Source organism: Pseudochaenichthys georgianus, chromosome 9, assembly GCF_902827115.2.
Source record: "Pseudochaenichthys georgianus chromosome 9, fPseGeo1.2, whole genome shotgun sequence".
Classification (NCBI taxonomy): domain Eukaryota; kingdom Metazoa; phylum Chordata; class Actinopteri; order Perciformes; family Channichthyidae; genus Pseudochaenichthys; species Pseudochaenichthys georgianus.
In genome coordinates, this window is record NC_047511.1 from 48,736,311 (window position 1) to 48,754,276 (window position 17,966).

General features: G+C 40.6%; 1 pseudogene; it reads right to left on the bottom strand.

Annotated features, from left to right (window-relative positions):
• Positions 1–2,469: 2,469 nt before the first annotated feature.
• Positions 2,470–17,966, bottom strand: part of LOC117452660 (uncharacterized) — a 40,620-nt pseudogene continuing 25,123 nt past the window's right edge.

Sequence of the window (17,966 nt, forward strand, 5' to 3'; positions counted from 1 at the left end):
ACTTTTTCAATGATCTTACCTAGAAATGGCAGGTTTGATATGGGCCTGTAATTGTTCATTACTGAAGCATCTAGATTATTCTTTTTTAAGAGCGGTTTAATGACTGCAGTTTTCAGGGAATGTGGAAAAATACCTGAGTGAAGAGACTTGTTTACTATATGAAGTAGATCTGAGGCCATGCAACAAAAAACATCTTTGAAACATCCTGTTGGAATAATATCAAGGCAGCAGGAGGAGGACTTCAGAAGTTGTATAATGTCCTCCAGGTTTTTATCATTAATCTGATGGAATTGTGTCATGGTGTCTGACTTGATGTTAAGTGGACTCAGAGACAACACATTTGCTGTTCCTGATGCAGAGGCACTGACTGCTTGTCTGATTCTCTGAATTTTGTCAGTGAAAAAGGCAAAGTCATTGCACGCCCTGGTGGATAGAAATTCAGAGGCTACTGACACTGGGGGGTTCGTTAGTCTGTCGACGTTGTTTTTGGTTTTGGTAATGATGTCAGAGAAGAACGATTGTTTTTCAATTCCAAATTATAAAGGCCACGTCTCTCTTTATAGATTTCAAAGTGAACCTGGAGATTTGTTTTTCGCCACCTGCGTTCAGCTTTTCGACATTCATTCTTTTTTCTGTTTTCACGGTCATGGCCTTTCTCCATGGAGATATGTTCTTCCCAGTCACTTCCTTTACCTTAATTGGAGCAATGGCATCTATAACATTTTTAATTTTGGAATTAAAATGATCTACTAGCTCATTTACTGAGGTGTTAGCAGGGGCAAGTGTGGAAGAAAAATTCTGAGTAAACATTTCCCTAGTATTTTCCAGTTAAACATCGCTTTGTGGTTACCTCTTTTTGAACATGTGTGAACAGAAATAGAGCTCTCAAAGAAAACACAGGAGTGGTCAGAGAGGGCAACATCAGACACCACAACCTTAGAGATATTCAGACCCTTTGAGATCATTAAGTCCAGAGTGTGCCACTTATTGTGCGTGGGCTCCGTCACATGCTGAGTCAGTCCATAGCTATCAAGAACACAAAACAGTTCTTTAGCCCCTCTGTCCTGGGGGTTGTCAACATGGATGTTATAATCACCAACAATGACTAGACGGTCAAAGTCAATACACACTATATACAGCAGTTCGGTAAAGTCATCAAAAAAGCTTGCACAGTTATAGTCGTCCACATCTGATGAAGTGTGTGAAAATTCAAGTCAAAGATATTGTGATTTTTTGTTTGTTATCCATATCGCTCAGCCATATTTGGTGAGACGTTCCTTGAAGGAAGAGGGAGGGGGTACTGAGTAGCTGGCAGCCCCTCCCAACGGTGTCCTCACTGCTCAGGGACCCCACCTTGTTACCAGTTCCAGGGCAGTAACAGAGTAGAGATTGCACACCTACCTCAAGAGTCAATGTCATGCATATCATCAGTTATTCTGGTCCATATCCTTTAGGAGAGTGTGTTATGGTGATTATCAGTTCATTTTGTGATCATCATTCAAAGAGATGTTAAGCCTCACAATTCCTGTTTGAATTGTGTCTTTACCAGCTGGGAAAATAACTTGCGTTAACCTCAGAGCTGATGCTTGAAATTCTTTTTTTCTTCTTGCCATACTAGTGCTTAAAATAAGGCTTCTCGCCTTGAAGTGGATGCTTTATAGACAGGTCCCTTGTATCTAGTTCAGGGGTGTCAAACTCAATTTCATCGCGGGCCACATCAGCATTATGGTTGCACTCAAAGGGCCGGTTGTAACTTTAAGACTATATAAAAGTACATATATAAATATATCATATATATAAAATAATGTATTATATTACACCATTGCCTCTGCATTGGATTATCATCGGATAGGGTAATAACTTCATAACTACGTCTGAAAGCAGAAGTCTTGGGCAAATAATTGCAAGTCTTTTCAGTGAAAATGTCCCAAAATTATTTAAAAAGAAAAGCCAAATTCTGGAGAAAAAAGAAATAGAAGTGACATTTTGAAATAAACATATAATTGTGAGAAAAAGGAATTCTATGAAAAAATGCATATTTTGAAGAAATAAAGGCAAATTCTGAGAAAAAGTCATATTTGAGATGCATTGTGGGACATGTAGTTTATGGGCAACGTGCTTCTGTAGCATGTAACCGTATAATAAACATATTATATTCTTTGCAAGCTCTTGTGGGGCCACATAAATTGAAGTCGCGGGCCGAATGTGGCCCCCGGGCCTTGAGTTTGACACCCCTGATCTAGTTAAACAAAATAAAGACAAAGCTGCTTATCAAGGCAAGTAACATTTACTTGAAGTCAAAAGACCTTCCACAGAAAGCACTAGATAAGCTATTTAAACTCAAATCAAGACAAACCAGATGTAGAATCTAAATATAAGATTATTACACTTGGTTAGATCTGCAGTTTTTGGAGTGAGAGACTTTTACTTTGAAGGCACTGAACTACAAAATAAAACATCAGAGACGAGTCGAATAAAACACTGTTTGAATTTTATTATCTTCTTTCGAGTGATACATCTACGTAAAAGATTTCATGGCCTCGCATGACAAATACGGTACAGGTACAGCTATTACAAGATATTTAAAGAACAATAGTGTTTTTACATTCTGCGAGATATGTATAGGACCTACCAGGAGGTCAGTGTACGGTGCGGCTCGCCCAATCAAGCCAAAATGTAGTGCTGCAGATATCCGCCATCTTTCAAAAGTGATAGAAAGGTCCGCGGTCATCCCTCTGGGGCCATTTTCTAAGATAGCCGCCCTTTCCAGTCGAGGAATCAGTATTTTTCCACATCGGTTTAACCACTGGATGCATTTTGATGATTGGTGTGGATCATGTGTTTTTGACCGTGGGGAAATCACATTAAAAACCGTCTCCAGAGCTTTGTGTTTCATTTCAGACAAAACGTCATAATGTGGGGCTTATTAGAAAGTAACCGGGTAGCGCCCTCAACCCAACATGCTGATTTCCCCGTAAAATGTTAAAGTGATGCCAGAAAACAATATTTACAATATAGCGTCCGACGGCAGAGACAGCTTTGTTTTTACGGAGCTCCGACGTCACGTTGTTGTTTACGGAGACGTCTTGTTACGAGCGTCCATGTTCTCCAGATAATTATACATCTTATAAACAGGACAAATTACTCATACTATATCTTTCTAGAAAAAAACCCCTGAATACTCATTCTAGTCTTCGAGCATTTGTAAATTCCTGACGTCTGAATTTGGGTTTAAAATACTTAATTGTATGATTTGACACCAAGATAATTGATATAGTGATTTTATGGCAAACAAAATGTCATCATTGGTGGCCATCTTGGGTTTCTGAGTGGCTGACGGGCTCTTTCTACCTCAAAGTTTGCACATTCTTGTCCTTGTTCTCACTTCTGAAAGTGTACAAATGTCTCCAGCACTACACTTCATCTTCAGGGAGCGTTCCCAGAAGTCTACTGAACAGAACGACAACATTTTTGGAAACTTTAAAGATAAGATTACATGACATCTTAAATGGTGTGTGATTGACAGTCTCTCTCACACACACACAGAGATGTTGACGTGTGTTGCCAAGGTGGCGATGGCACATGAGCTCAAACGCCTCGTTTCGTGACGTACAAAAAGGGAATAGCAAATCTTAAAGGTTTCCCAGCATCTTCTGCAGAGTTACAGTCAGGTGTGTCGAAGCACCGGTGGAGTTGTTGTGTATTTGTTTCAAAAAGTTTTTAAAAGCACGTCTTAAGGGTCGGGAGCGGAGGTGAAAGCATGTACACGCCTGCAAGCTCTTTGTATGTAAAAATAATACAAATGATACTGAACGCACGAGTCAGCCATGTTTGAGATGATTACGGTACCTTTCATAGCATCATCCCTGCGGGGGGGGAAGGACTCCGTTGCGTTCCCCTCGTTTGAAAAACATTCTGTATAATCAAGCAGTAGATAGAAAGCCTCAACATAACACCACGTTTTTTAAGTATTCGACAGTAAACACAAATTAAAATGTTAAAAAAACTGATATTTTTCAAGATATAGTGATTATCAGTTTGTGTTATGGCGAGCGGTTCCTCTGATTCCTGAAGAAGAGTGGTGCAGGAACGAGTCCTAAAGACCTGGAGATGAGCATTTTAGCATTCCTGTCCCCTGGTCTGGAGGTCAATGGGTTTCTCAATGTGTTTTGGTCTGAAATCAGGTCCGTGGTTAACACAAGCTGAAGAGGCTTTAACGATTTGTTTTACGACATACATTACGTCAGTAAATCCCCCACTGGTGGATTTAAAAACGCCGGTTGCTAACAAATGTCTAAATGAGACGACTAAACTTCATCACGCCCAACATTAGCCTCCTTTAGCTTAGCGGTGGGGACGTGAAGTCATGTGACCGTGCTGTAGTTCCTTTATATCTCAACATTAGCCACCTTTAGCTTAGCGGTGGTGAGGTGAAGTCATGTGACCGTGCTGTAGTTCCTTTATAGCCCAACATTAGCCTCCTTTAGCTTAGCGGTGGTGAGGTGAAGTCATGTGACCGTGCTGTAGTTCCTTTATAACCCAACATTAGCCTCCTTTAGCTTAGCGGTGGTGAAGTGAAGTCATGTGACCGTGCTGTAGTTCCTTTATAGCCCAACATTAGCCACCTTTAGCTTAGCGGTGGTGAGGTGAAGTCATGTGACCGTGCTGTAGTTCCTTTATAGCCCAACATTAGCCGCCTTTAGCTTAGCGGTGGTGAAGTGAAGTCATGTGACCGTGCTGTATATCCTTTATAGCCAACATTAGCTTTTTACTTCAGAAATCATAAAGTGGTGTTAATATGTGGAGATTATCCTGCTGAACTAAACGTGTAAGTATCATAAACGTTTGACACAGAGATTAATTTCAGAGATAATCCAAAATCACATGGAGAAATCCAGGGACCAGGGAGATGCTGCCTTCAGGGTCCAACACAGAAATAGGACATCCCTGCACCGCTGTATCAGAGCAAGAACTAGAATTGTGGGAGTATCGGCAGGTCGTTGTGTTGACGGAGTAAGACTTGCTGTTCTGTAATTCCCTTTTTTTGGTTTATCCTAGTTTCCATCAAGTGAACACAAGTGGTAGCGAACACAGAGCATCGTTAACCCTTCACTTCACTGAAGGATGCACTCATTACAACACGGGAACAAAGTGTTGTAAGTTATGATCTAAACACTGAACAAAAATGCACTCGGCATCTTTGGGGATTCCTTCAAAGTTTTGTGGACATTTTTATATAAATACGACTTTAAGTCCTCGTTAAATATCTGCTTCAAGTATAAAATGATTCATCTTCAATAATTGTTCGGATATAATTAACTTCCCTTGTTCTTTTTTCACCTTTTAACACATACATAATTTATCTTTCGACCGAATCATACGGTGGCCAACAGGTGCAAAGACGTTACAACCGTCAACATCTCTTCCATTAGGAGACACGATGCAGATATGAAAACACACATGTTCCAAAATACACGAAGAAACATCTTCACCGCTTGGGGACGTTCAGGCTGAACAACTGTCTCGGAGTTAGTCGTCTCATAACTGGGAGTGTTTGTCATCAGAGAAGTTCACTTAAGCCCCGCCCCCCAGCTCCCACTCTCAGATGCGCGTTCGTAATGTCGAGGAAAATAACTCTCAGAATAACGTTATTAGCATATTTTACAACTTGAGGACCAACATTTTTTAATAAGGGCTATACAAACGTTCATACTGGGTAGTTTATTTAGTTTCAAACTAATTATCCAACGATTTACAGACGCCTCTTTCCCGATGTTAGTCAATGGGAAAAAGTGTTTCCGGGCCCAGCGACCGATACGGAAGTGTAGTACCGCCGTTTGGCCACAACGAATATTTTCCTCAGAGTCCGGCGCACTTCCTGGAGGCTTGGTTCAAATCAATAGGCACGCAACGACTCTAAATAATAATGATCACGCCACCAAACAGATTAAAACTAAAGTAACCAGCCTGTTTGGAAAATGTGAGAAGTAGAAAGTACAGGTATTTGTGTTCAAGAAGTCAAAGTAAAAACTCGTCAGAAAAATAAGTGTTGGAGTAAAGTACTGATACCAGAAAAATGTACTTAAGTACAGTAACAAAGTATTTGTACTCCACTACTTCCCACCTTCAGAATATCTGAAATGACCAGGTTAGCTACGTTAGCTAGCTAGCTCACAGCAGATCTGCAGGAACATCAGAAGGAGTCATGTGACCACATTGTTAAAATAGGACCATGACACATTTCAGGTACGTTTCCAACAACAGAGACAGTTCTCTAAATGCTGCAAGTTGCTGAAGACGTTTCGGAACATTTGTGTGTTTCTATCTGCGCCCGTTCTGAAGCGGCAGCGTGTTTCACCTGATGGAAGAGTTGTGTTTGTTCGCACCTGTCGGCCACCGTAGGACACTGCTCTGTTTGTGGAAGTGCTCTTTCCCAACACACATGGAGAACAATTATATTTAAAAGGAAACTAAAACTCCTTGGATCCATCTATCCGTCTCAACTCAAGTTTATAAAATAATCTTTTAGATACGCCTGCAAAGTGTCTTCATTGAATGTCTAAATCTAATCTTTAATAAATACGTTCCCTCCCTTTTGTTTGTTTCTCAGCGCCGACGCCTGCGTTTGATCTACCGACGAGTCCACTTCTTTCCCTCGTCTTTCTATCGATGAAGAGGAGGGAGAGGCAGTTTCAGTAGAGGGGGGGGACAGAGAGAGGAAGAGGGGGAGGTGAAATGGAGGGGAAGGTGTTTCCGTTGCCTATCCGTCGGTGCCGTTCTTGTTGGTGTTGATGCTGTCGGGTGTCTTCCCGTCTTTTCGCGGCGGCATCCTCTCGTTGATACGATCCAGACCGCGAGCCTCCTCGAAGTTTCGGATCTTCCTCGTGGGGGAGATATCTTGAATGGCTGCGGAGAAACGAGAACACATCAAATGATTGGTTGGAGAAACCCTGGAGGAACTTCCCACTGATGTCCCGACATTTAAACATTCAGGGTTCCCAATGGCTTCAGCAGGATTCATAGGACGTCTTCATATTGCAATTGTATTTAATTATATTCTAACGAAAACTTTAACTTGAATTGTTTAACATGTTTTTTATTATATGAAATTTGATCTAAATGGAGCAACTGTGCCTGAACTCGTGCGGCAGTGGCTCAGTCTGTAGGTAATTATCCTGCGAACCATAGGGTCGCCGGTTCGATTCCCCGAACTTAATATAGAGAGAGTGGACTGGTGCTTGGAGAGGTCCCAGTTCCTCTCTTCGCCCTTGAGCAAGGCACCGGATTTTCTGTGTTTATTTTTTAGCTTAAAATCAATGATAAGAAGCCAATGTACCGAATGACATCATCTTCATATTGTGCATTATTTAAACATTAGAATTGATTTACTTGCCAATCCCGGACATGTTCAAGTCATCACTAACAGCTCACCTGTCCACCGTGACCTTTGACCCCTAACCCATCACACTTTATTATTTGCAGTTTGTTTTGTTGTCTGTCCTGACCTCATGTAAAGCTGCCTTGGGTCTTGGGGTTTAAAAACACTCGATAAATAAAGTATTTTGCTTCTGAAAATATAGAAATAGAATAATAATACAAGTCCTTTCTACCCTCCAGCGCAGCGGTTTTTATTTTAACTATAAATGGAGCTGGCCATCAGTAACAAACAGACATTTGCTTTATACGGTTTAGTTGAATACTCGATTCTGATTGGTCAATTCAGAACATGTGACACGTTGTTAATCCAGTAAAACAGACCGCTGTCAAAGACTGTAATGACCGTTGCCAAGGAGGAAGAAAAAGATTTAAAAAATCATAATAATGAAAATGTTTCCACACAAATCATAATATTTTGCGGCCCACTTGTAATGCCTTCGCGGACCACTAGGGGGCCGCGGCCCACAGGTTGGGAGCCGCTGCTCGAGTGTCTATTCTTCTAAATACCTGTTTAATTTGTGATGTGAACGCACAGCCTGCCACAGAACAGATGAGTGAAGCCAACCCAGTCTCACAAAAAACGCGTAATAGCTACGTTGGTCCACCGGGCGAAACGTAGTATATTCACAAATAACCCTCTCAAGACGTGGATACAATATGTTGTAAAAAAACACATGGAGCTCAAATAATCTTGGTAATATCTATCAAACTGTGGATCCTACTCATCCACTGGACGTAGATTCTAAAAGTACAATATAAACTTCTCGCTGTAATCAAAAAGCATTTTAACACCAAACTATCCCACAATTTAGGATGTTCCACGATAAATAAATCGGGTGTCCGCCATGTTTTTTCCCCTCACGCTGGGAACGTTTGTGATCACGTGACAAGGACGCTGGTCGTTAGAAATCAATAGGAACACATGTTGTACCCGTGTCACGTCTTGAGAGGGTTATTTGTGCTACGTTTTGCCCGGTGGACAAAGGTAGCTATTACACGTTGTTTTGTGAGACTGGTTTGTCCTGCCACAGAACAGATGAGTGAAAACCACAACGACCGTCACAGAAACAGCTCACACAGAGGAGACTTACGGAAGCGTCCGGAACATCCAGGGACCCAGAGGAGACGTGAGCAGATACAAAGCAAACTCGTTCAGAAACAAACTCAAACAACATTTCACTTTTTACATCACAAAGGAACGAGGGGGCAGAGGAGCTCTTGCAGAACCAGAAGTCTTTTGAATGCCATTTTCTTAATATGTTTTATTTTTGTAAAGCACTTTGAATTATATATATATTCAGCCAAAAGTAAATATTAAACAGTACGAATAATAATAATAAAAACAGTTTTTAAAATAAGCTAAAAGTAATTATTGAACAGATAAAATAATTGCCTTGTGTTGAGAAATGCTGTCTGAATGAACTTGCCTTTATATTTAATATATTAGATATGTGACGACATAAAAGTCCCCATGGCTGCCGAAGCACTTCCTAGTTTAAAGCAACTTTTGATGAGTTAAAATAAAGAGTAAAGTAGTGATTAAATCATTTAAATATTCAGCTAAAAGTGAATATTAAAAAGTACAAATAATAATAATAAAAACAGTTTTAAAAATAAGCTAAAAGTAATTATTGAACAGATAAAATAATGATTAAACAGTTTGAACAAATAGCTAATAGTCATATTCAATAATTACCTGTAAGTAATTATTGAACAGCTAAATTAATAAGAGGATTAAACGAGGGACTTAAATAGTTTTTATATAATAATAATAATGAATAAAAGGTTGAGATGAAATGCTAAGGTATGAAGTGAGAAGTTGTTATTGAATGGTGGAAGTAATCCTTTATATTTTATAGATAGCCTAAGACAGGGGTGTCCAAACATTTTTCTCCGAGGGCCACGTACAGAAAAACATACGACCCCGATTACTTTGAAAATGTTTCCAACTTTAATGGATTGAAGTTATTTGAAAAGTGGGCACACATAAATACTGTATTTATATTTGTACATATTTAATTAGTACAATATATGACAAGTACAAGTTTGATTTGTGGGCCATATTTCATTATACTATTTTAATTTGCTGAGGGCCCGACCTAAGAGTTTCCTATGACGGGAGAAGCACTTCCTGGCTCTTCCCACAGGGGGGGGCAGTCTGCAGATAAACAGCTAACAGGATTAAGTTGTGGAAACATCCGGCAGGGACGCCCCGCTCTGAGCCAATGGGAACTCTCCTCTACAAACAGGAGGAGCTCCACCTGAGGCTGAGCATCATCAGGTAGAGGTGGGAAGGAACTAAGTACATTTACTCAAGTACTGTACTTAGGTACAATGTTTAGGTACTTGTAGTTTACTTGAGTGTTTCAATTTGTTGCTACTCTGTACAGTTCAGAGGTACATGGTGTACTTATACTCCACTACATGTATTAATACCTTTAGTTACTTCTCAGATGTGGATGAATGATGTGGAATATAATCAAGTGTTAAATCAGACTTTAGTTCCACCTGGAGTGAATCCACCAGCTACCCTGCAGTCTACAAAGTACTTCAGACTAGCTGCACCTTCACCAGCTACCCTGCAGTCTACAAAGTACTTCAGACTAGCTGCACCTTCACCAGCTACCCTGCAGTCTACAAAGTACTTCAGACTAGCTGCACCTTCACCAGCTTTGAGAACACTTTCATGATCAATCATTATAAAACATATCATATATATTATTCTGAAATGGACCAATCTGCACAACGACTACTTTCACTGTCTTTCACTATATTTTGATGAGAATACTTTCTACTTTCACTTGAGGAACATTTTGAATGCTTTTACTGAAACAGAGTATTCCTACACTCTGGTACTTTTACTTTTACTCAAGTACAAGATCTGAGTACTTCTACTTTTACTCAAGTACAAGATCTGAGTACTTCTACTTTTACTCAAGAACAAGATCTGGGTACTTCTACTTTTACTCAAGTACAAGATCTGAGTACTTCTACTTTTACTCAAGTACAAGATCTGAGTACTTCTACTTTTACTCAAGTACAAGATCTGAGTACTTCTACTTTTACTCAAGAACAAGATCTGGGTACTTCTACTTTTACTCAAGTACAAGATCTGAGTACTTCTACTTTTACTCAAGAACAAGATCTGGGTACTTCTACTTTTACTCAAGTACAAGATCTGAGTACTTCTACTTTTACTCAAGTACAAGATCTGAGTACTTCTACTTTTACTCAAGTACAAGATCTGAGTACTTCTACTTTTACTCAAGAACAAGATCTGGGTACTTCTACTTTTACTCAAATACAAGATCTGAGTACTTCTACTTTTACTCAAGTACAAGATCTGGGTACTTCTACTTTTACTCAAGTACAAGATCTGAGTACTTGTACCCTTTGTTAGTTCTGTATTCTGAGACGATTATATTGTATAATTGTGTATTTTCTACTCTTTTTTTAATTGGTTATTACGTGCAATTCTTTTTTTTACTTGCAACGAAACATGTCCCACTTTGTGATCAATAAAGAACATCTCATGTTATCGGGCATCGAGCACGTCTAAAGTGCTTCATCACGTTTGACAGCGCTGGCATCAGGGTTATCTAACAGACGCTGGTCGTGCAAGAGCAGCCATAGGGTGACACGCGCTGAGGGGGGGCACAGAAAGAGAGGGGGCTACAGGAGAGATTAAAGGGGACCACACACAGAGAGAACAGCTGACTGCGTACCTTGTGCTTTAGCTGCCTCAATGGTAGCTACGTTAAAGAGAATTAAAGAAGGAGAAGAGGCAGTCATCAACAACAACAATAACCACAACAACAGTGATGTAAAACCCCCCGGAGACAAACAGAGTGAAACCAGAAACATGTCAGGGAGGAGCTCTAAGACGGAGCCGGGGTCAAGGGTCATCAGGACTTGGGGTTTGGGGCTAAGGGGGGAAGGGGCACTTCGTGGACTGGTGACTATTTACACCCTTTAAAGCCTGGACTTCATCCCTTCAGCTCATAGCGTGTCACGTTGTTTTTAGCTTTTAAAGGTCACCTATCATGCAAAATCCACTTTATGCATCAACATGTGGAAAGAGACCCTAACCTGAACATCAGCAGGAGAGGACTCTTTAAAGTAGAGACACTACATACTGATATACACCTGAACATCAGCAGGAGAGGACTCTTTAAAGTAGAGACACTACATACTGATATACACCTGAACATCAGCAGGAGAGGACTCTTTAAAGTAGAGACACTACATACTGATATACACCTGAACATCAGCAGGAGAGGACTCTTTAAAGTAGAGACACTACATACTGATATACACCTGAACATCAGCAGGAGAGGACTCTTTAAGTAGAGACACTACATACTGATATACAACCTGAACATCAGCAGGAGAGGACTCTTTAAAGTAGAGACACTACATACTGATATACACCTGAACATCAGCAGGAGAGGACTCTTTTAAAGTAGAGACACTACATACTGATATACACCTGAACATCAGCAGGAGAGGACTCTTTAAAGTAGAGACACTACATACTGATATACACTGAACATCAGCAGGGAGAGGACTCTTTAAAGTAGAGACACTACATACTGATATACACCTGAACATCAGCAGGAGAGGACTCTTTAAAGTAGAGACACTACATACTGATATACACCTGAACATCAGCAGGAGAGGACTCTTTAAAGTAGAGACACTACATACTGATATACACCTGAACATCATCAGGAGAGGACTCTTTAAAGTAGAGACACTACATACTGATATACACCTGAACATCAGCAGGAGAGGACTCTTTAAAGTAGAGACACTACATACTGATATACACCTGAACATCAGCAGGAGAGGACTCTTTAAAGTAGAGACACTACATACTGATATACACCTGAACATCAGCAGGAGAGGACTCTTTAAAGTAGAGACACTACACTACTGATATACACTGAACATCAGCAGGAGAGGACTCTTAAAGTAGAGACGACACTACATTACTGATATACACCTGAACATCAGCAGGAGAGACTCTTTAAAGTAGAGACACTACATACTGATATACACCTGACCAATAGCAGGAGAGGACTCTTTAAAGTAGAGACACTACATACTGATATACACCTGAACATCAGCAGGAGAGGACTCTTTAAAGTAGAGACACTACAACTGATATACACCTGAACATCAGCAGGAGAGGACTCTTTAAAGTTGAGACACTACACACTGATATACACCTGAACCATCAGCAGGAGAGGACTCTTTAAGTAGAGACACTACGTACTGATATACACCTGACCATCAGCAGGAGAGGACTCTTAAAGTAGAGACACTACATACTGATATACACCTGAACATCAGCAGGAGAGGACTCTTTAAAGTAGAGGCACTAACATACTGAGTATACAACATGAACATCAGCAGGAGAGGACTCTTTAAAGTAGAGACACTACATACTGATATACACACCTGAACATCAGCAGGTGAGGACTCTTTAAAGTAGAGACACTACATACTGATATACACACCTGAACATCAGCAGGAGAGGACTCTTTAAAGTAGAGACACTACATACTGATATACACCTGAACATCAGCAGGAGAGGGACGCTTTAAGTAGAGACACTACATACTGATATACACCTGAACATCAGCAGGGAGAGGACTCTTTAAAGTAGAGACACTACATACTGATATACACCTGAACATCAGCAGGAGAGGACTCTTTAAAGTAGAGACACTACATACTGATATACACCTGAACATCAGCAGGAGAGGACTCTTTAAAGTAGAGACACTACATACTGATATACACCTGAACATCAGCAGGAGCGCGGACTCTTTAAAGTAGAGACACCTACATACTGATATACACCTGAACATCAGCAGGAGAGGACTCTTTCAAAGTAGAGACACTACATACCTGATATACACCTGAACATCAGCAGGAGAGGACTCTTTTAAAGTAGAGACACTACATACTGATATACACCTGAACATCAGCAGGAGAGGACTCTTTAAAGTAGAGACACTACATACTGATATACACCTGAACATCAGCAAGGAGAGGACTCTTTAAAGTAGAGACACTACAAACTGATATTACACCTGAACATCAGCAGGAGAGGACTCTTTAAAGTTTGAGACACTACACACTGATATACACCTAGAAACAATCAGCAGGAGAGGACTCTTTAAAGTAGAGACACTACGTACTGATATACACCCTGAAACATCAGCAGGAGAGGACTCCTTTAAAGTAGAGAGCACTACATACTGATATACACCTGAACATCAGCAGGAGAGGACTCTTTAAAGTAGAGACACTACATACTGATATACACCTGAACAGTCAGCAGGGAGAGGACTCTTTAAAGTAGAGACACTACATACTGATATACACCGAACATCAGCAGGAGAGGACTCTTAAAGTAGAGACACTACATACGATATACACCTGAACATCAGCAGGAGAGGACTCTTTAAAGTAGAGACACTACATACTGATACTACACCTGAACATCAGCAGGAGAGGACTCTTTAAAGTAGAGACACGACACAATGATATACACCTGAACATCAGCAGGAGAGGACTCTTTAAAAGTAGAGACACTACATACTGATATACACCTGAACATCAGCAGGAGAGGACTCTTTAAAGTAGAGACACTACATACTGATATACCTGAAACATCAGCAGGAGGGGAGGACTCTTTAAAGTAAGGACACTACATACTGATATACACCTGAACATCAGCAGGAGAGGACTCTTTAAAGTAGAGACACTACATACTGATATACACCTGAACATCAGCAGGAGAGGACTCTTTAAAGTAGAGACACTACATACTGCATATACACCTGAACATCAGCAGAGAGGACTCTTTAAAGTAGAGACACGACATCACTGATATACACCTGATACATCAGCAGGAGAGGACTCTTTAAAGTAGAGACACTACATACTGATATACACCTGAACATCAGCAGGAGAGGACTCTTTAAAGTGAGAGACACTACATACTGATATACACCTGAACATTAGCAGGAGAGGACTCTTTAAAGTAGAGACACTAACATCACTGATATACCTGAACATCAGAGGAGGGGACTCTTCTTAAGTAGAGACACTACATTACTGATATACACTGAAACATCAGCAGGAGAGACTCTTTAAAGTAGAGACACTACATACTGATATACACCTGACATCAGCAGGAGAGGACTCTTTAAATGTCGAGACACGACATACTGATATACCTGAACATCAGCAGGAGAGGACTCTTTAAAGTAAGACACTACATACTGATATACCTGAACATCAGCAGGAGAGGACTCTTTAAAGTAGAGACACCTACATACTGATATACCTGAACAATCAGCAGGAGAGGACTCTTAAAGTAGAGACACTACATACTGATATACACCTGCTGAACATCAGCAGGGAGATGGACTCTTTAAAGTAGAGACACTACACACTGATATACACCTGAACATCAGCAGGAGAGGAGTCTTTAAAGTAGAGACACTACATACTGATATACCTGAACATCAGCAGGAGAGGACTCTTTAAAGTAGAGACACTACATACTGATATACACCTGAACATCAGCAGGAGAGGACTCTTTAAAGTAGAGACACTACACACTGATATACACCTGAACATCAGCAGGAGAGGAGTCTTTAAAGTAGAGACACTACATACTGATATACACCTGAACATCAGCAGGAGAGGACTCTTTAAAGTAGAGACACTACATACTGATACACCACCTGAACATCAGCAGGAGAGGACTCTTTAAAGTAGAGACACTACACACTGATATACACCTGAACATCAGCAGGAGAGGACTCTTTAAAGTAGAACACTACATACTGATATACACCTGAACATCAGCAGGAGAGGACTCTTTAAAGTAGAGACACTACATACTGATATACCTGAACATCAGCAGGAGAGGACTCTTTAAAGTAGAGACACTACATACTGATATACCTGAACATCAGCAGGAGAGGAGAACTCTTTAAAGTAGAGACACTACATACTGATATACACCTGAACATCAGCAGGAGAGGACTTTAAAGTAGAGACACTACTACTGATATACACCTGAACATCAGCAGGAGAGGACTCTTTAAAGTAGAGACACTAACACTGATATACACCTGAACATCAGCATGAGAGGACTCTTTAAAGTAGAGACACTACATACTGATATACACCTGAACATCAGCAGGAGAGGACTCTTTAAAGTAGAGACACTACATACTGATATACACCTGAACCTCAGCAGGAGAGCACTCTTAAAGTAGAGACACTACATACTGATATACCTGAACATCAGCAGGAGAGGACTCTTTAAAGTAGAGACACTACATACTGATATACACCTGAACATCAGCAGGAGAGGACTCTTTAAAGTAGAAACACTACATACTGATATACACCTGAACATCAGCAGGAGAGGACTCTTTAAAGTAGAGACATACATACGATATACACCCTGAACATCAGCAGGAGAGGACTCTTTAAAGTAGAGACACTACATACTGATATACACCTGAACATCAGGCAGGAGAGGACTCTTTAAAGTAGAGACACTACATACTGATATACACCTGAACATCAGCAGGAGAGGACTCTTTAAAGTAGAGACACTAACTACTGATATACCTTGAACATCAGCAGGAAGTAGGACTCTTTAAGTAGAGACCACTACATACTGATATTACACCTGAACATCAGGCATGAGAGGACTCTTTAAAGTAGGAGAATACACCTACATACTTGATATACACCTGAACATCAGCAGGAGAGGACTCTTTAAAGTAGAGACACTACATACTGATCCAAAAATCCACGACCACGTCTCTTTGTTGTTTCTCTCGTTGACAATGACATTTCCTTAAAGGTCACCATCAGGTGGCTTTCTCTTATGGCTTCTGCTACTCTGATTTCGCCTCGTGCGAAACATAGCCGACTCCAGCATGTTGCAACTCTGGTGGGCGAGGCTCTGATCTAAGAGGTCTGGACATGAGGGGGGGGGGGGGGGTAGTGGGTCATTGATCCTGAAACCTACCGTTTTATCTTCGTTTTTGAGATGTTGATATTGTATAATTGTTCTGACCTGAGCTCCTCCAACAATGCAACATATATAATAACATACAAAAATACAAATACAAAATAAAAGCACACAACGAAAAGTAAACAAACACGAGTTATGGGTCTCAGATATATAACAATATATAAAACATGTAAATTAAGTGTTTTGCTCAAAATACCAAACAGATCATGTATTTTAGACATCCCTCTATTTCAGCCCTGTTACTAAAGTGCTGATTCTGGGTCCGTAGCTCAATACTCAGCTAAATGCTAAACTCCACATCCTGTTCCAAACCACATCAAGGATCCTCTCTGAAACAGGATGGAGCTCAAACTCTCTCTCTCTCTCAGGTTTACCACCAGGCGACTTCCTTTTGATTTCCTGCTTCCTCACACACTCTCTCTCCAGCACAGGTTAGCTCTGAGTGCTAGCATGCTAATGTAAACACAGACCATATTACTTCCAGAACATGTTTTCTGACAGCAACGCTTCTGATTGGCCCTTGGGGGTAAAGCCCGCCCACATTTCAGATGTTACGTCATATCGGCAGTAAATCTGTATCCGCTCGTTGTTCCCCCGTCTTTAGAGATTTGGGTACGAAGGAAAAGAGAGAGGGTTTTATTTTATGACACTTTGTGAGTCTCCCGACACTGGGGACACATATGTATGCATACACGACATCATGAAGTGCATTTTGCATGATAGGTCCCCTTTAAGTATGGATTTATTTTAGATAATGCATCAACCTTCAAACCGTTGCCCTGATCCTACGGCATCAGAATAAACTACTCACCCATCTTTGATATAAGCTTATAGTTAGGGCTGGCTCAGGCTTACCTTGAAAAAATAAAAAGGTTTGCACACGTCTGAAAACACATGCTGGGTGACGGGGGGGACGGGGGGTGCTGAATGGTAGATAGGAGGGGGAAGATGGAGGCAACGGAGAATAAAACCCACTCACCAGTCTGTAGGGTCTGCTTCCCCCCCGACAACACCCCCACAGGAAGGGTCCCAGTCGGGGTGAGGCCTTTCAGCGTCAACACGTTCTCACTCTCCTCCCTGAACACACACACACTTTACATTTCAGCAGCACACACACACACCTGAGAGGCAGCACCACACCTTGGAGAAGGTGGGATGGACATTTTAATATTTTGACCAAATCATGAATTGAAAACATCTTGAAGACTTAAATAAAACAATACGTGTTTTTTCCACTGTGTTTATATTCATGTACAAATACTGTAATAAGATGCATCCAAATATCATATTTGTTATTTACATTGCACAGATCAAGTGGAAATGCAGTGCAATCTTGAAATTACGCTTAAGACTCTGCATTGTGTATCAAAGTCCGTGATGTGTGACTTACATTGAAAGGTGATATATTATTATATCTATTAATGTATTATTATATATAGAATCATCTCTA